The 21472-nt window shown below is 43.7% G+C and overlaps 1 pseudogene; it reads right to left on the bottom strand.

The window, feature by feature from the left end:
• Nucleotides 1–10013: 10013 nt before the first annotated feature.
• Nucleotides 10014–10088, bottom strand: LOC144495396 (U4 spliceosomal RNA; annotated as a pseudogene).
• Between the last annotated feature and the right edge of the window lie 11384 nt (nucleotides 10089–21472).

Here is a 21472-nt window from a genome sequence, read left to right as displayed (position 1 = left end):
TAAAAGGACTGGTAATAAGCATAAATAAATTGACATCAATTTATCCTACTCTTATATTAATTTACCTGACATGAGGAAATTCATGTTCTGTATATAGGTTAAAAAGTGAGGATCCAGGGGATAAAAGAAATGAAATGGCTCTCATTTGGACTGACAATCACTCATTTTTATTCAAAGACGTGGCCTGCCTCAAATCCTTTGTTCCTTCGCCATCTTTTACTACCGTAGTGTGGAAGGTTGTTCGGGGAACATCTTGAAGGAATTTACCTTGTTGCTGATGCATCCCTTATGTCCATTGGCTGTGTGGAAGATACTGCAAAGCAGGCATCATCATGAAACCTTGCTGTTTGCTTGCCTGTTTTACACCTTGGGATTTATGTTGCTCTTAACATTACTGGAAGCTACAGATCTTATTTTATGAATGCAGTCTTCCAGTTGGTAGCTTGGCTCACTCGGATGGGTAGCAGGATATTGAGGGTTTGCTTCCCATGATTGGTCTATTGATTCTTTTGAATTGAGAGTCGGGGGGGCGGGATGGGGGGGTGGGGGGGGGTGGGGGGTGGTTGGAGTGTGGTCCCAATGACCAAATATCCAATCCCTGGAGGCTCCCTGCCGGAAATGCACATCAGTAAAATTGTCCCTTTTTTAAATGGACTTTTAAGCTACATCACCCTCACTAATCTTAACGTATCACCCTAACACATTCCCGGTGGTGACCCTTGACTGCTGGAAGCCTTTATGCACTCCCATGATTTTCCATCCATTACACACCATGGCGGGGAAGTGGCAGGGGTGGGGCGGGGGGTGGCGGGGGGGGGGGGGGGGGGGGGGCAGATGGTGGGGATGCTGGTCCCATTCTTAGTAAACTAAGTCAGTGAAATCTTTGCCTCTCAGCAAAGAGCAGTTTTCAGACTTCACACTGCATAGATATTTGTGTAATTAGACCTTATTCCCAACGGTATGACTTTATCTAGTACTGACAGTAAATCTACCTGAGAACAAAATGGTAAATGAGTAGTTGGGCAATAACTATATGGAAATCACTGAAGAGTTGCTGCCAAGCTGGTATGCACACAACTAATACTGCACAAAAGGGAAACCTGGACGATATAATTTGAAATCATTCACATTGAAGCATGATTGTTCAAAACAGTTGGTGGACAGCGCTATTGGCCTGTAACTACTGACAGAGGCACCACTAATCATTCATAAACTCATCCTGATGCACCAATCAGTGAACATCTATCTTCAAACACATGTCTGAAGCATGTGAGGTTAGATTTTAGAGAAGGAATTGAAATGCCTGAAATGTTCATAGAGTAAAATGTGGATAAATGTTCTTTGGTACAATTCACCAGTATAGGGTAGAAGGCAACAGTAAAACACACAAAAGGAATTAGGTACATGATTATAAATACAAAAAAATTAATGTGACGTCCACTGTCAGTTTTAGGTGCAAAGTGAGGTGGGGATTGGTTCAGATGTCAAATAGAATAATGGAGGAAATTCTGGCCAAATTAACCTCGAAAGATCTGATGAAGAATCATCCAGACTCGAAATGCTGGGCTGAATCTTACCAAAAAAAGGCAGAATGTTGTTTCCGGCGAGAAAACCGGCATGTTTCTCACCAGATCTTGCAACACTTTGCCAAAATAAATCAGGGGGATGTGTTTGATGCTGTCATATAGAGGGGCGGGGCCTCAACACATCAGCAAAACCTGGCTGCACACAATTGGGGCACTATCTTTAATGGGCTCGATCATAACCTGAGTAAACCTCCTCCCAGCCCACCATGGACTCAGGGACTCCTCTCCACACTCTTGATTAGAGTCCATACTTCTCTAACTCCCCCCTCCCACCCTCCTGTTCATCGGTCTCTCTCCCCCATTCCCCCCCCCCACCCAATCATTGGCCCCTTCTCCCAGCCCAATCTGAGCCAGCCCCCACTTCCACACCCCTGACCCCCCCAACAGCCATTGCCGGCATCCCCGGCTCCTCTGACTGCTCTCGGCCACCACCAAATCGAAATAGCTAGCCTCCTCACCCTCTCACCCCCTCCCCATGAGGCTCCCAAAGCAGCTTCGTTCAGATCTCACACGGGTTTCATCAGTGCCAACCTGAAATTTCAGTTTTCAGATTTTATGTTGCATAGATATTTGCGTAATTAGACCTTATTCTCAACGCAATTTCAATTGGCATGGTGCCAACCACTGCCAAGGAGCAATGCCAGGGACAGTGCCTGACCACCGCCTGGCCATGTCCCTCTGCCCCGGGGCTATACTTGCCTTTGCGTACCTGGAGAGACCCCCATGGCAGGTTCACATCTGTGTGGAAACCTATTGCAAACTATGCTGACATGGCATCACACTGGCATGATGTCAATATACGGTGGTGATGGGGGGGGTTCAATATCTGGCGAGGGGCAGATTATTAACATTTAAATATATTCAAATTCATATAAAGCATGACATCACCGGTGAGGGACAGGGAAATTCCAAAATCGCGAACTCGCCGGTGAGAACTGTGACTTCCAGATCTTGAGCACCCGCCGACATTGGCACGGATGGCGCGCGTAGCCTCAAGATCGCCCACGTTAGTTCTGTTCTCTCTCCACAGGTGGTCTCAGATTTGCTGAGATTTTCCAGCATTTTCTGTTTTTCGTAATCTCTAATGTTGTTCCTTTTAACAATTAGGAAACTATCAGTAAATTCAATCACAGAAGATAGACTGAGAAGTGAGGTTGAAAGAAGCTGCCAGCTATCTTGATTCGTGTTATAATGTGTTCTAATCTCCCGTAGCAGTTTTGTTCAGATCTCACACGTGAGTTTCGTCAGTGCTAATGTAAAATTTCATCAAGTTCTTTCCTTTACTTAGGATACTAAAAAAAATGCTCTTTGGCTGCAAATTGGAAAATTAAACTAGGAGCAAGAGGAGGCCAGGTGGCCCTTTGAACCTACTTCACCATTCAATAAGATCATGGCTGATTCCTTCGGAAAGGTTCAACTCCTTTGAAGAATCATTGGGCATAACCTCTATTGACTTCTGCGACATGTGTGGAGGTAGAAGACATAAATTAGAACTGATAAGGTGAGAATAGTGCAACTTATTATTATGAAGATGATCTTATTTCACTCGCTATTGAAATCAAGTCAATATGACTGAGTGCTGTTTGGCATGTGAATTACTCACATTTAATTGTGGCACCTAACAGTTAGGAGGTCCCTGTCTCCCCATCACCAACAGTCAGGGATACCGAAATATCATTTATCACCAGCACCTCTTCTGACTTAAGAGTTGGGAAATGAATGGAAGGCCACTTCTAGTTCTCTCCCTCATATTCTTGACTCTTCTCCTGGAATGAGGGTAAGAGCAGAGCTGTTGAGTGGGTACAATGGTATGTCTTCACTCATTGGAACCAGTGCATTTGGTGAGGGTAACTATCAGTGATGATGGTGAGTGGCAGGATAGATGGAAATTTGAAGAAATGCATAGAAATAGGAGGATGGATGTGCATGCAAGATAGGTGCTGTGGTAAACCTGTAAGTAAGTGAGCCTATGATCTATGTACATCACCAGACAAGAAGGTATCACTTGGTAAATAGTCTGCAATATCTGGTCATCCAAGTAAGGTGTGTTATCAAGTTCTCCAAGATTATACATACTCTATCTAATCTTTATGAATAAATAACCCAGATCTGAATTTACCAATCCTATTTTCGTGGTTGATGAGTGTGTGTTTGGTCATAAAAAATAACCACAACATGAAGTTGTCATAAGGGAGAGATGATGGTCTAGTGATGTTATCATGGACTCAGTCCATGTTATCCAGAAACTCAGGTAATGTTCTGGGGACCTGGGTTCGAATCCCGCCATGGGCAGATGGTGGAATTTGCATTCAATAAAAAATATCTGGAATTAAGAATCTACTGATGACCATGAAAACATTGTCGATTGTCGGAAAAACCTATCTGGTTCACTAGGGAAATCTGCCGCCCTTACCTGGTCTGGCCTACATGTGACTCCAGAGCCACAGCAATGTGGTTAACTCTCAACTGCCCTCTGAACAAGGGCAACTAGGGATGGGCAATAAATACTGGCCAGCCTGGCAGTGCCAACCTTTGCCAAGGGGTAATGTCAGGGACGGACCCCAGTGGGAGCCTCATGGGAGAAGAGGTAGGATTCATTTATTTGTGGAGGGCGGGGGGGGCGCAAGAAAATGTGGGAGCTGTGGTTGCTGGCGATGGCTGTTTATGGGGAGATGGTGTGGGTGCTGGCACTGACTATGTGGGTAGGGGGTTGGGGAAAGGGATGCTTGCACTGATTGCTGGGGTTCGAGGGGACAAATGCCAGCTCCTATGGGGGAAGAGGGGGAAGAAATGCTGGTTCCAATCGGTGGGGTGACAGGGGGTGAATTCCGGCTCCAATTGGGGGGGGGGGGCGGGGGGGTTGTAGGGGGAGCCCTTGAGATCTCTGTGGTGGACTACAGGGAGGTAATTGTTTGGTCTGATTGGTCACCATTTAACATGGTGCCCCAATCTCAGTGCAGTCATGCTTTGCTGGCATGTGGAGGCCCCGCTCCATATGTGATGGCGTGAGACACAGTTACCTGTTTTTTTGTGTCAGAGTGTGGTAAGATCTGGAGAGGAGACTAATGTGTTCCTCTGGCAAGAAACAAGCCATTTTTCTTGCTGGAATCAACACTGCCATTTTTTGGTAAAGTTTTGCCCATCATCTCTTTGTTTCTCCAACTGAAGGACAAGAGCTTGTTATGAAGTTGAGCTATTGCAGCACACATAACCTTTCCACTGCAATAGTCAAAGAAAGACTTATTTATATGGCACCTTTCACACCCACCAAATGGCTCAAATTACTTTACAGCTAAGGAAGGTATTTTGATGTGTAGTCACTGTCATAATGTAGGAAACGTGGTGGTCAATCTGCACAAAGAAAAACACAATATTGACCAGATAATCTGTTCTTCTGATAGTGGCTGAGGGGTAAATATTGTCCAGGACACTAACCCTAACCCTAACCCTAATCCTAACCCTGCTCTTCTTCAGAAAAATGCCATGGGATTTTTTACATTCATTTGAGAGGGTAGGCAATGCCTCGGTTTAATGTCGCATTCAAAATACAGTGCTTCCATCAGTGCAACACTCCCTCAGTACTGCACTGAAGTGTCAGCCTTGATTTTTACTTAAGTCCTGAAATAGGATTTGAATTTAAAAACTCCAAGGCTCAGAGGTCAACAACTGAGCAATAGCTAATGCCAAGTTTCCACACATTACATAGAACTATTCTTTCTGGAATAGGTTTATCAATTTTGAGAAGTAGAATATCACTTTCCAAATGCACTTGGCCTCCATTACACCGGTACATTCTTATTCTTATAATAATAGTTAGGCCCTTATCAGCAACATGTTGCTACTTTTTCATAGAACAAATTTTTTTGCATTAGAATTTCACCACAAGATTGACAAAAAAATTGACATCAGGCCAGAAAAGACATCAACAATAAAGGCTAAAACAAATTTAAGCATGCAAGAAATTTGTTTTGGAAAGCTCTGAATTAAGAAAAGCAAATAACCAACAAAATTAATTTGATCACCAATATTCTACAATGTTATAGAACTATATAGTGGCCACACACTTCCATTAAATATAGAATGGAATGATATCGTGGCCATGTTCTTCCAGTAAATTTATCAATAATAGACAGTTCCATTTCTTTCAACCCTCCATGATTTAAGCAAGTTGTGTTATCTGCACCATCCGTATCATACTGGCTCCTTTCTGTTGTCTAATAGGAACCTAATTGCCAGGGATGAAGTTGTTCCTTTCAGTACTTGACTCATTTTTCTCCTTTGCTTAATTGCTGTGAATGGTTCTCAGGTGTTTCCGATCTAAACGGTTGGAAGACTCTATGATCACTTTATTTAGGCCACCTGGGTTTTCATGATATCTTTTCCTGATAATAATTATGGTAAATTATGTAATTGTGCAAACATAGTTCCTGCATAAACCCCTCTCCCCAGACCGCCCCTCCGCCCGCTCCCCAGAACATCAGTTTCATAATTTAAAAGTAAACTACACCAAAGGACAGAAGTCAAACATCATAACTACGAATTTGCAGTAATATAATATAACCATCAATCCTGAGAAGGAGAAAACGTTCTAGCAACCTGAGTGACTGAAATAAATGATGAGTTATCTGACCAGTAGAACGAAAAATGCCCCAACAAATGAGCAATGTGTTCAAATGAATTTCGCCATTGGTATTTAATTCTACTAATGCATCCATAGCATGTAGATAAATGCATTCAACTGGAGGTGAACTAAGTCAGTAAACTGAAAAGGCATCTGGCCCAGGTGGATTGGGATCAAAAATTGGTAGGTAAAAATTTAGATTAATCTTCAAAGGGGAAAGGTTGGGTACACAGAGTTGACATATTTCCTTGCGAAGAAGAGTAAGAGCATTGAAGGCTAGAGCTCCCCAGATGGAGCAGCTCAGTGGCACAATGGTTAGCACTGCTGCCTCACAGTGCCAGGGACCTGGGTTCGAGTCCCAGCTTGGGTCACTGTCTGTGTGGTGGTTACTCCCCGTGTCTGTGTGGGTGTCCTCTAGGTGCTCCGGTTTCCTCCCATAGTCCAAAGATGTGCGGGATAGGTGGATTGGCCATGCTAAATTGCCCCTTAGTGTCAGGGGGACTAGCTAGGGTAAATGCATGGGGTTATGGGGATAGGACCTGGGTGGGATTGTGGTCGGTGCAGACTCGATGGGCTGAATGGCTTCCTTCTGCACTGTAGGGATTCTATGATTCTATGACTAAAGATAGATTAAAATAGAAGAGAACAAGGAAGCTCATGATATATAGGGTTGCCAACCCTTTTGTATTGGCTGGGAGTCTACACGAACTATCATTAATCCCTCACTGGCCAAAGAAAACAATCTGTGAAATTGTAAAACAAAGTTTTTAATAAATCTTCTATAATTGGTCATCAGCCAGCACCAAGAGGAAGAAACTACAACTCCCATCCTGAGGCTTGCCGTATGGTGACATCACATCCAATACCAAGCCACCCAATCAAATTCAAAGCTCAAACCTCAAAATAAAAAAAGCCAGAAGGACTGGGATTGGCTGGGATTTTGGCACGCTGCAGTGGGATTGCTTTGAATTTCATTGGAGGATTGGTTGCAAGCAGTACATTAGTCCATCTGTGATTGGTGCCAGTGGGGGTTTGATGGCTTCATTTCATGAAAAACACCGAGATGGAGAGAGAGAAAAAAATATTTTCCCCCCAGTTTAAGCAGCTTTTGATATCCCTGTTTGGGACCACGGCATCAGATCTTATAACAATTAAAGTTCATTTGTTTTCCTCTCTCAGGTTTCCTTAGAACCCGCTTTGCACCACACCGTCAGCTTTCCGTGATGTCACTTCCACTGACGTCTTCTGGAATATGACCAGCCAGAGTTGGCAAACTGATATATGTATATATCTGTGTCATCTTTCAATAGAGAAACCAAGCTGACTACAAAAAAAAAGAAGAGAACCAAAAAGGAGATACAAGGTGCAAAGAAAACGTATGACACACTATTAGCAGGCAACATAAAAGGAAACCCAAAAGTCCTTTACAAACGTTTAAATAATGTAGTCAAAAGGAAGGGTGTGCTGATTCGGGACCTAAAAGGAGGATCATCAAATGGAGGCAGAGGGCGTAATTGGAATACCATCTGCCTTCACTGAAGATGAGAATGCTAACAATACCACAGTAAATGAGGATCTAGTAGAGGAATTGGGTGGAAGTAAATAAAGAGGACGCACTAAAATGGTTGACAGTGCTCAAAATAGGAAAGCCACTCAGTCCAGATGTGATGCATTCTAGTTTTCTGTAAAGGTGGGATTTGCTGGGCCTTTGATGGGCACAGAAGACAGGTTAAATCCCTCGGCCAGCATTAGATCCTGGTGGGTTTAGGGATGATTAGCTTTAAGTGGTTCACTAATGTGCCCAATTGGCATTCTGCCACCTAGGCTAGGTTCCTGCACTGGGCCCTTCCCAATCCCTTCTAAATTAGGAGTTGTTTTCCTCCTCCTGTTAAAGGTCTGTATATGCATTAACCGCACCTTCACCCACCCTTCTCACGACTTTGTCAAATCATTCAATCAAGTTAGCTAAACATAAGACAAAAACAGAAAATGCTGGGAAGAGCCCAGCAGGTCTGGCAGCATATGTGGAGAGAGAAACAGGGTTTACATTTCTCGTCCATACGACTCCTGTCCCTGCAACCCTCATCCTTCTACACTCGCCTATCTCCAGGGATTCAATGTCAATCCCTGGGGAAAGCTTTAGAGCATTACCAGCAGCGGTCACCACTCCATTGCAAAAACTAAATTCCACCCATTATTTTTCAAGGAAGGAGATATGCACTGGTGTCCTTCAGGGGTTGAAGTTGGGACTGCTGCTCCTTTTAATATAAGTAATGATAGGGAATTGGGCGTAGAGGACATAATTTCTAGGTTTGCAGATAATGCAAAACAAGGGAATGTAGCGAGCAACAAACAGGGAAGTATAGTCTTCAGGAAGACAGAGACAGACTGGTGAAATTGGCAGTACACAGGGTGAGTGTAATTTAACACAGAAGTACAAAGTGATCCATGCATTGGCAAGACAATTGTTAAAAAGGTATAAAGTATCCTTGGCTTTATAAATAGAGTAAAAGCAAGGAAATTGTTAATCTTTCTGAAACACTAGTTAGACCCCAACTGGAGCATCAGGACTAATTCTCCGACCTCGCCCACGGCTGGGATTCTCCGACCTCGCCCCCGCGGCTGGGATTCTCCGATCTCGCCCCCACGGCTGGGATTCTCCGATCCCGTCCGCGGCTGGGATTCTCCGATCTCGCCCCCACGGCTGGGATTCTCCGACCTCGCTCCCGCGGCTGGGATTCTCCAATCTTGTCCGCGGCTGGGATTCTCCGATCTCGCCCCCGCGGCTGGGATTCTCCGATCTCGCCCCCACGGCTGGGATTCTCCGATCTCGCCCCCGCGGCTGGGATTCTCCGATCTCGCCCGCGCGGCTGGGATTCTCTGATCTCGCCCCTGCAGCTGGGGATTCTCCGATCTTGTCCCCGCAGCTGGGATTCTCTGACCTCTCCTCCGCGGCTGGGATTCTCCGACCTCACCCCCGGCTGGGATTCTCCGACCTCGCCTGCGGCTGGAATTCTCTGACCTAAAGTGCTGTAACCCTCAAGGTGACAGACCAGAGGCTGGAAGATGGGATTAGAATGTGTGGCTTTTTAAAATATTTTTGTCTGGCACAAACACAATGGGTTTAATGGACTCTTTCTGTGCCGTAACTTTTCTATGGTTCTTGGGTTTTCCAGGATGGACAGCACTGTGAGCTATTACTGTCTTGGTGGTGTTTGTTAATGATATCAGCGAGGAAAGATGCACTGCTTGTTTCCAGAGAATTGACACAGAGCTTGAACTAAACCTTCCTTCTCAAAAACGTTTAAGGATATCCATAGAGTAATTAAGGAGAAACTGTTTCCAGGTGGGTTAATAGCCAGAGGTCACAGATTGAAGGTGATTGACAAAAGAACCAAGTGATCTTGCCATTTTATTTTCTGATTAGGTGGCACGGTGGCACAGTGGTGCGCACTGCTGCCTCAGAGCGCCAGGGACCCAGGTTCAATTTCGGCCTCGGGTCACTGCCTTGTGTGGAGTTTGCACATTCTCCCCGTGTCTGAGAGTGTTTCCTCTGGGTGCTTCAGTTTCCACCCACAGTCCAAAGATGTGCAGGTTAGGTGGATTGGCCATGCTAAATTGCCCCTTAGTGTTAGGGGATTAGCAGGGTAAACATGTAGGGTTATAGGAATAGGGCCGGGTGGGACTGCGGTCGGTGCAGACTCGATGGGCCGAATGGCCTCCTTCTGCACTGTAGGGATTCTATGATTCTATGATCTGGAATGCATTGCTTGAAAGGGTAGTCGAAACAGATTCAATTACAACTCTCAAGAGTTTTCAATAAGCAATAATCACGCCTTAGTTAAACCTCATTGACTACAATACTGCCACTGCGCAAAGCATTTTTCTTTTAATGAAAAAAAGTGCTGGGCTCTTGGGAAAAATCAGACGCCTGACAGTAATTGGATATCTCTTCCAGAGGTCCAGCATTGAGACAATGGACCAAATAGCCTCCCTCTGGCTTATCACTCTATGATTTTATGCTCGAGTGCATGGTAATGAGTGGCAATTTTGCCACCTATCCAATGTCCTGTGTATCTACTCACCTTCCCAGTGCTCTGCTCTCTCCATCAGCCTGCGAGGGAAGTCACCAGCAGAAACTATTAGTCATGAATTTATGCAAGTTGGAGTTCTATTACATCAGTGAGACCCCAATTGAATTACATCCCAGTGAGTGGGAAAACTGCTGTAGCTATCCTGCTGGGTTCAAGCAAGTCAGACAAATAACTCCTCTAAGGTAAGTGAAAAACTTTCTTTTTTGGGGTCACGAAGAGCAGGAGTGTTCCTCGCAGCCACAAAAGGAAATTTATGGCCTCCCCTGCTCCAAAACTGCTTCCTACGCTAGACCCTGCAGAAAGGCCCTCCCGCGTCTTTGTTTTTTACTGGCGAGCAGAGGAATTAGATTGTGACATTAGTATAACTCTGATTCGACACCACTGCAGTCATTTTTGATATCAGACTTTCTTAAACATGAACGGCTGAAACTGCCTTCAGCAGCAGGAACGACCACCACCCCCCTCCCCCCAAACACTGTTATTTTTCATTCAGCAGCAAGAAGGGTAGAAATCTTAGAAACCCTACAGCACAGAAAGAGGCCATTCGGCCCATCAAGTCTGCACTGACCACAATCCCACTCAGACCCTACCCCCATATCCCTACATATTTTACACACTAATACCCTCTAACCTACGCATCCCAGGACACTAAGGGCAATTTTAGCATGGCCAATCAACCTAACCCGCACATCTTTGGACTGTGGGAGGAAACCGGAGCACCCGGAGGAAACCCACGCAGACACGAGGAGAATGTGCAAACTCCACACAGACAGTGACCCAAGCCGGGAATTGAACCCAGGTCCCTGGAGTGTGACGCAGCAGTGCTAACCACTGTGCTACCATACCGGGTACACCCCCCCCCACCCCAATTTAGAAAGCTTACCAGCTATTTTTAGGTTAGTTGCTGACCGACTTCCACTCATGCCAGCCACAAGCCTTTGGTGCCAAGCTGCCTGCCCCCTTCCTCCATCTTGTCTGCCAGAGGCATCTCGATCAGGCTTGGGTCTTTAATAAGGCCAGTGAGTACATTGTCTCCTTTTTCTCCAGCCCACATCCTCTCTAATGTCCAGTCCCAACAAAGAGTTCACCAACAACACATGGAAACAGCAAAATACTATCACAGCAAACCATCATTCCAACCTCGTGAGACTTTGATGAACTTCAGAATTAGAGCTCTCCAAATTGTAACTAAATCAAAAAGCACAGTTAGACAGTTACTCCCTTTTGCGAATAATTTTCTGAAATAAAATTAAGCTTTTTTACTACATTAATCATAGAATCCCTACAGTACAGAAGGAGGCCATTCAGCTTATCGACCCTGCACCGACAACAATCTCACCCAGGCCCTATCCCCGCAACCTCATCTAATTCCCCTCCTAATCCCCCTGACACTAAGGGGCAATTTATCATGGCCAATCAACCCAATCTGCATATCTTTGGATCGTGGGAGGAAACTGGGGCACCCGATGGAAACCCACGCAGACACAGGGAGAATGTGCAAACTCCACACAGTCACCCGAGGCCGGAATTGAACCTGGGTCTCTGGTGCTGTGAGGCAGCATTTTTAACCACTATGCCACCGTGCCATCCTAGAATTTTCCTGCATATGCATTGAATGCACAAAATAACCTTTGCTGTTTTGTCTGTGGGCTTATGACCTTACATCTATAAGATGGCAGACGCTGCTTAAGGCACAAATTGTGCATAAGCACTCAAGGCTTAATGAGCCAGTGAAATGAAGAGCCTCTAAATAGCTCCCTAGCTGCACTTCTGCAAGACAGGCATAGGTAGAAGAGCTGGGAACATGAACCCAGTTGCTCATGTAAAAGGAAAATTTAACAACATTGTACATTGTTCAGACAAGAAAATAGCTATAATAAGCACATTTATTACGCATAATGTCTTGTTCAATTCTGAGGGAGATTCAGTGTATTTTTCTTTTTTCCTGGAATGTACACTTGTGATTACTTGTCCCCTTCAACAAGTTGCAAGTGAACTATTCCGCTAAAAATGACAAATTGTCCATTAGAAAGAGGAAATATGATAGAAGAATTGGTTTATTTCTGCCAATCTTTCTTATGTTTGCATCCTAAATTGTTGAGTACTGCACTGCCTCATATCATTCGCACAATGCACATGTGCATAATTAAAGTTTTAAGCAAAGTCTTAAGGTTCACTCGAATCATTACTGGAATAAGGGATTTATCTTAAGAAGAAAGGTCAAACAGACTGGGCCTATACCCATCGGAGTTCAGAAGAATGAGAGGTGATCCTTTTGAAACCTACAAGATCCTAAGGGGATCTGATGGAGTAGATGTTGCGAGGATGTTTCTTCTTGCAGGAGAGGGTAAAATCAGGAGACTGTTTAAGAATAACCATTTAAAATAGAAGTGAGGAGAATTTCATTCTCTCAGTGTGTCATTAGAAGTGTCATTAGAAGAGTACTTTCATACCAGCAGAGTATTCTACCCAGGCCCTATCCCTGTGACCCCACATATTTACCCCACTAATCCCCCTAACTTACACATCTTGAGACACTAAGGGGCAATTTATCATGGCCAATCCACCTAACCTGCACATCTTTGAAGTGTGGGAGGAAACCGGAGCACCCGGAGGAAACCCACGCAGACACGGGGAGAATGTGCAAACTCCACACAGACAGTGACCCAAGCCAGGAATTGAACCTGTGTTCCTGCACTGTGAGGCAGCAGTGCTAACCACTGTGCCACCATGCCACCCAGTAGTATGTGTAATTCTCTTCCCCAGAGAGCAGTGGAGACTGTGTTATTGAATGTATTCAAGACCGAATTAGACGGATTTCTGATAGTCAAGGAAGTCAAACGTAATGGCACATGTTCCATAGCTATTACCAGAGTTAACTCTTTACACGAAGAAAGAGCTAAAGAGAGAGAGAGTGAGACACCATTTAAAAGAGTGTGAGGAGAGAGAGAAAACAAGAGTGTGAAGGGAGAGAGTAGGATATTATTTACAAGGACACAAGGAGAGATTAAGAGGACAAGGAGAGTGTAAGCGGGACACCATTCAGAAGAGCATGAAGAGAGAGAGGGAGAGAGCAGGGCACCATTTAAAAGAGTGCAAAGGGAGAGAGCAAAATGAGGTGATAATCTCAGATTCATATGAATGGAAATGCTCTTTCACACTTCAACTATTGAGAATATCTAACATTAATAATTGCTGGCCTCCATGGCATTTTCCCAGCCAGTGATTGTAGTGCAAAAGGTTAATGTTAAACATGTAAATATAGAGTACATTGTGGGCATGATTTTGCAGGTCAACATCCAGTCCCACCTAAATTAATGGGCATTTGAACGGATCGCCACATCTGCCATGGAAAAACCCGCCATGGCGGGGCTGCAAGTTCCAGCGTGTCAGTGACATAAAATCACATGATAACAGAGCATAGAGAGAGATAGTTCTATGTAGAGCCTCATGCTGACTCTACCTTGCACATAGCATAATGTTCAATAAAAGTAGTTCACCAACAGTATTGCCTCCAGCCTTAACTAAGTCAAGAACCACAACTATCCCAGACAAAACCAGAAAACAATAACAAATATATATGTAGCCAGGCCTCAATAAAGAACCCAATTTGAAGTTTTAATTGATCCTTTATACCTGGTCAGTACTCCGTGTGTTTTTCATACTAATACAAAGGTGAAGCAAAAGTGACATTCACCACTCCCCCCTTTCCCACTATCACTCACCTGTAACTGGATTTGTTCTTGATCAGAAGCCTTGGGTGGTTGTCATACGGGCAGCAGCCACTGGTGACATTGCTGTAATAGAACTGCCGGATCTCAACCAAACTTCAGATTAGACACCAGAGCAAGAAGCGCAATTCTTTCAGACCCAGAGAAGTGATTAAAACCAGAGATACTCCAGCCATTGACCATAAGACTCCATGGTTCAGGAGAGAGAGTAGGCTGCAAAATTCCAACGCAAAGGAAGAGGAATCACAGAAACCGTGTATGTGATTCACAAGTAAGAAAGCTCACCGACAAACCAGAAATCTTGCCCAGATCTATACCACATTTCCAAAGGTGGTGAATCAGGAAGCTCAGAAAAATAAATAGCATTCCAGACAGAATTCCCAAAACTATTCCGAAGTCCAAGACAGCTGAAAACTGCGTATTGTATCACACTGAGTGCTAGTTCACCCCAAGGTTGGTTCCACATCCACTTTTAGAGAAACTGAAACAGGAAATTGAATTCATGCTGCCTCAGGGAGTCATTGAAACTATCACCAAACCCGCAAATATGTGCTCAAGCATGGTCCCTCTATCAAAACTGAGTGGCTCAATATGTTCCTGCATTGACATCACACAGTTAAACAAGGGAGTGGAATGGGAGATTCCTCCGACCGCATCTGGTAAAAGTGGCATCTGGCAACTACCATTGGAGAGGAATCCAAACTACTGACTACATTTATTACTCTCCTTGTGTCCTTGTAAATAATATCCTACTCTCTCCCTTCACACTCTTATTTTCTCTCTCTCCTCACACTCTTTTAAATGGAGGTATTGTCTTAATCACCTACCTTATGGAATCGCGTCGACTTCAGAGATTTCCAGAGGTGAATGACAACCATTCTGGAAAGATTAAAAGAAGGGGAGATGTAGGAAAATTTAAGTAGTATCTATGAGAGATAAAGACTCTCTGGGAGAATATGGGACAGAGTTCTCCTGTGGCAGTGGTATGGACGGGGATGAGGAATGTTTCCCACTGGAGAGGCTGATGGGAAGCCACACAATATCTTCTGGCCCCAACCTCATTAATTATGCATCCAGGGGTTTAGTGCCATATTCTGTGGTGAAGTGGGCATGGTGGTATGCATCCCATCGTTACCTCTGGATGCCATCTTTAAAAGGCACCCAACATCACTGACCCACCATTGAAGAAAGAAGATGAACCTTCTGAAAAAGATGGATCTCCGGGAACACTCTGAGGCTGGAAGTTGGACCTCCTCGATGGCAGTGATGTTGGAAGATCCACCTGAAAGATACTCACCTCGCACACCGCTGTGATGTGCCAGGACCCAGAATTGCTGGCGGCCTCCATGCTGAACTTTGAAGGCAGCCCCAAGCATTGTTCAGGTGAGTCTCAATTTTTACTTGCCATGTTGTTCCAGATGTTTCTGGACCAGCATATTTTCCCATTGGCGTGGGGGTGGGGGGAAGATTCTGGTTGGGTTTTCATCTGCTTCCCATTAACGGGATGAAAATTAGTTTCATACCTGTCTCTAGCAGGTTTCCTGATCGGCTAAGGTGGGCAGCAACAGAAGATCCCACAGGAAATTCACACAGGTGTAAAACCAATTTTTGGACTCTGGCCAAATTCTACCCCTCCCTGCTGCCCACTATTGAGCCTGCTGGTGGAACATGGGAGAATTCCGTCCATAGAGTCTACATAATCAGTGGCATAAAATCATACAATAACAAAACATGGAGAGAGATAGTTTTATGTACTGCCTTGTCTGTATTGCACATAATAAGTCTAATAAAGTTTAATGTTTCCCAACAGTCCAGCCTCCAGCTTTATCTGCAAATCCATATCCATGACTACCACATCTAAGACCCAGGGTGGAATGTGCCCATCCCACCCGCCACAGGAATTGTAGCGGGCGGGACAGGACCTGGCAAGCGGACATTGACCTCAGATGGGATTTTCCGGGTCTTGGGGCGAGTGCAGCTGGAAAATCCTGCCCCCAAAATCTTCACATATCACTTACTCCAGTTCAGGGTTGCAGGGAGTTGGAGCCTATCCCAACAGACACTGGGCATTTAGGCTGTGTACACCAGGACGGGACATCAATCCATCATAGGGCGCACACTCACACTAAGGGCAATTCACCGTGGTCAATCCATCTAACCTGCACATCTGTGGACCATGGGAGGAAACCGAAGCACCTGGTGAAACATGTGGACATGGGGAGTTCTCGCCTTAGAGTTGAGGTGATTAAGGGGAGATTTAACAGCGGTGTTCAAAATGTTGAGAGGTTTTGACTAAGTAGAGAGGGAGAATCTGTTCTCACTGGCAGCAAGGTCAGTAATCAGAGGATACAAATTTAAGGTATTTGGCAAAAAGGGGAAAGAGGAGAATGACTTTTCCACTGCTAGTTTTGAATCTACTGCCTGTAAGGGATAAGTCAACATGATAGTTTGTTTCCAAACTCTTTGGTTTCAATTTTGCAGCTGCTGATGTTATTTGAGTCACTGGTGTCTTAATTCATTCAATTTCTACTTAAATTACTTTCTGTTTATATACAGTTTCACTCAGAATAGGTATCATTCCAGCACACGGTTGATTTTGAATCATAACCATTTTGAACAAAATGAACTGTGACCAATTGCATCAATTATAGAAACAAAAACATGTTGTAAACAGTAGTGAATGTCTACTCAATGTGACATTTAATACAACAAGGCTACAGGATACCAATGCAGGCAATACTTTGCTCTACTATTTTAACAGAGGCATAAACTTGCTTATTTTAAGCATTAAAATCGCAGTGGAAAAAATTGCATATGAACAGTCAAGTATTTGCAAACAAGTATCACATGCTGTAATAGACACTGGTCAATGTTTAAGGCAGTGTTTGGGGAAAGGCAATCAGGAGACGGGGAGGCAAATGTTGGCTGGCAGCAGCCCACAAATTTAATGTGGAGCCAGGAAGATTATTCCTGTTCTTCCTAGCTACAATGTAAGGTCTGTAACTTACCATTTTGAAGACAGCCACCAGCGCCCGTTCAAAGAACACTGACTTGGCTGCGGAGTGCTTGAGAAGAATGGTCAGTGCAGTCGCAGTGCTAACTGTGATCAGTCTCAAACAAATTTTGCAAAGGAGGCCTCAAACATGTGTCAAATCCTTATTTTAAATATGCAAAGGCCCTAACACCTGATGATTCTGGACCAAAAAACTCAATTTGTAATTCTTTCACTGTCATTAGATGTGTAAACAAACAAGAAACCCCATCAACGACAAATTCCATTATTATAGACTTGTAAATGTTTCAATAGCTGTTGGGTCGGTCATACCTGATTTCAACTGAAACTTTTGAAACCCAGCCAAGCAGTTATAATGAACCTCTCATAGCAAAAGCTTCCAGCTCTACTGACAGAACAGATAACCATTTCCATTTCAAAGCAGAGTGCCTGTCAATGAATGGAGGAAGAGCAGGTTGGAGCCATTTTTCTATCTTTAGAAGCAGGTTTTTTTTGAAACAGCTAGATCTGCCAATCTAATTAAATCAGAGCACAAAAACATGATGATAGAGGACATATTTTTAAAATTAAAAATAATATATCGTTGTACTTTCTCCATTGGAAAAGTATTGTAATGCATGTAAACAATTACACAATGCTGGTCAACGTAAGGGTCAGCTTACCTCTTACCTTTGTACGACAGATTCCTATGGTGAATTACTACATTGAAAACACATCTATCTTACAATACAGCATCTAATAATGATATTTGAATGTATGAAAACATTTTAGTTATCTTTCAGAATGCTTCTGACTCCTGATTTCCTTTATGAACTTTCAAGCTTGGTGTGCTTTTAATCAACGTTTAATGAAAAGTAGCATATAACCTTCCCACCACCTTTCCACCATCTCGACCTGTCTTCCATTTTACAGTGTGTGGGGGAGGCATCAGGAACCCCGTTTCTCTTGGACCTTAAGTGGCCATTTAATGCCTTCATAGTTCCCATTTGCAGATTGGAGCCTCCCCCCCCCCCCCCCCCCCAGGATCAAATCCCTCTTTAATAGTCCCTAGCAACTTCTCAACCCCAGTCACCCTCCCTGTGATCTTCCAACCAGGCTCTGACAATACGCTAGATTTATCTTGAAGTCAAGCTTCCATAATCTTCTCTTTTTCAGGGACTGCCTGCCATCCCTGTCATCCAGCAGTGTCCACCACTCAAATCTGGCACGACTAGGACTACAGAGTTGCCAGCCAATCAGATTAGCCTGCAGGTCTCTAAGGTAGACAGTTCATGCTGTTTCCATCTTAAAATGGCTGCCGAGCATATGGCTTTCTGATGGGTGAGCTGCTACTGACTTTCCAAGTCAGGAAGGTGGGGATTACAACACCCAGTAAAATAGTGTGGCCATCCATGCACTGAAATGTGCTACTTCAACCGGATAGAAATATGTACGCAAAGGCAGTCTTATCATTGGAAATGACACTGATGTTTGGCCAACTGCATGTTGCATACCAGTAAAGTAGCTTAAATAGCCATAAACAGTGGATCCAAAAACAACTGCATGTTCAAGCCTTATATGTTTGTATTTGCTTTAAACTAGAGTCCACTGTTGTAGGAACCATTCCATGTTATGAATGTGACATTTTATACAGCAGTGGGAGCAACACCAGCATTGCAGAATCACTGCAACAGGCAGTTCCGCAAACAAACTTGTGTTGAAAAGAAGCACTGGCACTCCCAGTAAGGCTAAGAAGTTTTGCAAGTACCTTAAACATGCTCAGTGCCAGTCTCTGACCCCACTTAAAGAGTGACAGCTGGGAAAGACATAGGAAGCAATTAAAAACACAGCATTGCTCACAAAGCCCTTTCCCTGATGACACTTCGCACTCCTGAAAAGCAGTCTGCAAAAGAGATAAAGGGATCCAGGCTTGTGTTACATGGCCTGTAAGATTTTGTGTGATGTATCCTTCTGGTTTCACTTGAGGTTATTTATTTACGTAGGCTGTTTTTAAGGGCTGTAGGCTTTGGCCTACTTGACTAATTATTCGCAGCACCTGTCTCTGTGGACACAGTTTGCAACAAAAGTAGATCTCCCTTTAATGCATTCACAGTAGAAACCCTTTGAACAAATTAGGAAAAACAAAGAAACAAAAAGATATGTTTTGTTTTTTCATTGAAAGGTTTACCATCTTAACGAAGTCGCAGCAGTTATTCCTCTGAGAGTTCTTGTTGAAACACGGAGGCTGAAATCTTAATAAAGCTTATCTCAAGACAAGTGGCAATAGCTGTCGGTTTAACTTCTGCCTGCTTCTCTTTTGCTGCTGGATAGATCTGGACCTGCCTTTTCCCCTTCTGCGCCCTACAATCTCCACCAAATGTTTCACATTACTCAGTGTGAAAAACCTCCTATTCTTTCAGATTTTTACAAGTTCATACATCCGTGGAAACTTGATATTTCATATTTCATTCTGCTTTGCGGATGTCATGATGAGGGATGCTGGTTCACATGCAACTGGTCCCTTTGGCCTTTGATCAGCCTGACCGCAACTAATTGGAGATGGAGAACAAATGAAAGAAATATTTACAAATTTCATGGGAATTCAACGATGGTTCAGCTAAAGCCTCCGCTGTCCTATAACTTTCATTTGCGGTACATGTTCTGACAATGCATTTGCTCCCAAAGTGGGCTGGTTTATTTTTATAGTGTTAAGTTTGCGACTATCTCCTGCAGCTTTGCAGAACTGACGAGATAAAACGACCCTTGTATCTTTCGCTTCTTAAAGTCCTGTTTGTTGAAATGAGTGAGGGTGATTATTCTGCTTCCAGGTTACAGCTGTAAGGAGGACAAAAAAAAAAGACCGGAAAATTTAAACCAAATTTCTAGGCGCGCAGCAAAGTGAAGAAAATTAGTAGAAAATGGCAGAGAACTGCGGAAAATAAAGTTGCAAATGTTTAGAGCCAATTTTAACAGCTGAAGGGTCACAGAGGCTAATACTAAATGACAATAGTAGAACTCAGACACAGTTTATTTTGCAAATATTCCAGTTGAATTAAAATGCCTGGCACCAATGTTTTAACTAACCAGATGTGCTTTTGAATACACCAAGTTGTCTTTGCTTTCCTTCATAATGGATCCACAAATCTAAATCTGACATAGACCTAAAAGAGAGAGAGAAAAAAAATCAAAGTTGTAAATACTGGACATGCAAATCTGGTTTATCTGGCGATATCCAATCGCTAGATTATGGGAACTTAATACCAAAGAGGTGAATTTGTGTCATTTATAAAAGCCAGTGGGACGTTCATTAAGTCCATTCTCAATTAATCCCAATTTTTAAATGTAAAAAATGCTGTAGTGATTAATATCTGACCCACCAAAGGAGACTCCATTATTTTCACTGTTCCAACTTTCAAATGTGACATTGCTGAGGAAAATCTACTTGTCTGATTTTGTGGTGTAACCTGGTGTTTAACCTGGTCTTTAACCCTGGTGTTGTGTTAAAACTCTTACTTTGTGCTGTATGCCAGTCCTGCTGCTTCCTGTAAGTCCAATTTACTCTTTCACTGGCAACAGTTTTAACGAAAATGAGAAGTTAAAAAAAAATCATCTTGGAAGACAATATAGTTTCTAATTTCATTCTCGCTCTCCCATGAAACATTTCTACAGCTAGCTTTCCCACAATAATTGGAATACAATGTAGATGGTAACAATATATGGGCCATAAATCCTGTTTTTCCTGTTTGATTAATGCAAAAAGGGAGTGGCCAAAAACTCTGTATTTGAACTAAATCTCTTTAGGATCTAGCAGCAGGGGAATAACTTCCTTTGTGTATTGTGCAACAAAGTTGTAACTCCGGTCACAATGAATGATAATCTGATTTTGTTACATATGTACATAGAGGAAATCGTACCTCAAAATGATTTAATGTAAGCAACACTTCTGTTGTCTTTGAATATGTAACTGCCAGTTCCATGAGAGAACCTCTCATTGCGCTAAATTGGACAGGATATGGCGCTAGACTCATTGATCAACAGTTCCGACGCGCCACAGCGAAAAACCGCACCGACCTCCTCAGAAGACAAACACGGGACACAGTGGACAGAGTACCCTTCGTTGTCCAGTACTTCCCCGGAGCGGAGAAGCTACGGCATCTCCTCCGGAGCCTTCAACATGTCATTGATGAAGACGAACATCTCGCCAAGGCCATCCCCACACCCCCACTTCTTGCCTTCAAACAACCGCACAACCTCAAACAGACCATTGTCCGCAGCAAACTACCCAGCCTTCAGGAGAACAGTGACCAAGACACCACACAACCCTGCCACAGCAACCTCTGCAAGACGTGCCGGATCATCGACACAGATGCCATCATCTCACGTGAGAACACCATCCACCAGGTACACGGTACATACTCTTGCAACTCGGCCAACGTTGTCTACCTGAT

Source organism: Mustelus asterias, chromosome 6 (assembly GCF_964213995.1).
Source record: "Mustelus asterias chromosome 6, sMusAst1.hap1.1, whole genome shotgun sequence".
In the NCBI taxonomy this organism is placed as follows: Eukaryota; Metazoa; Chordata; class Chondrichthyes; order Carcharhiniformes; family Triakidae; genus Mustelus; species Mustelus asterias.
Note: the sequence above shows the minus strand (reverse complement) of the source record. Positions and strands in the feature narration are given on the sequence as shown.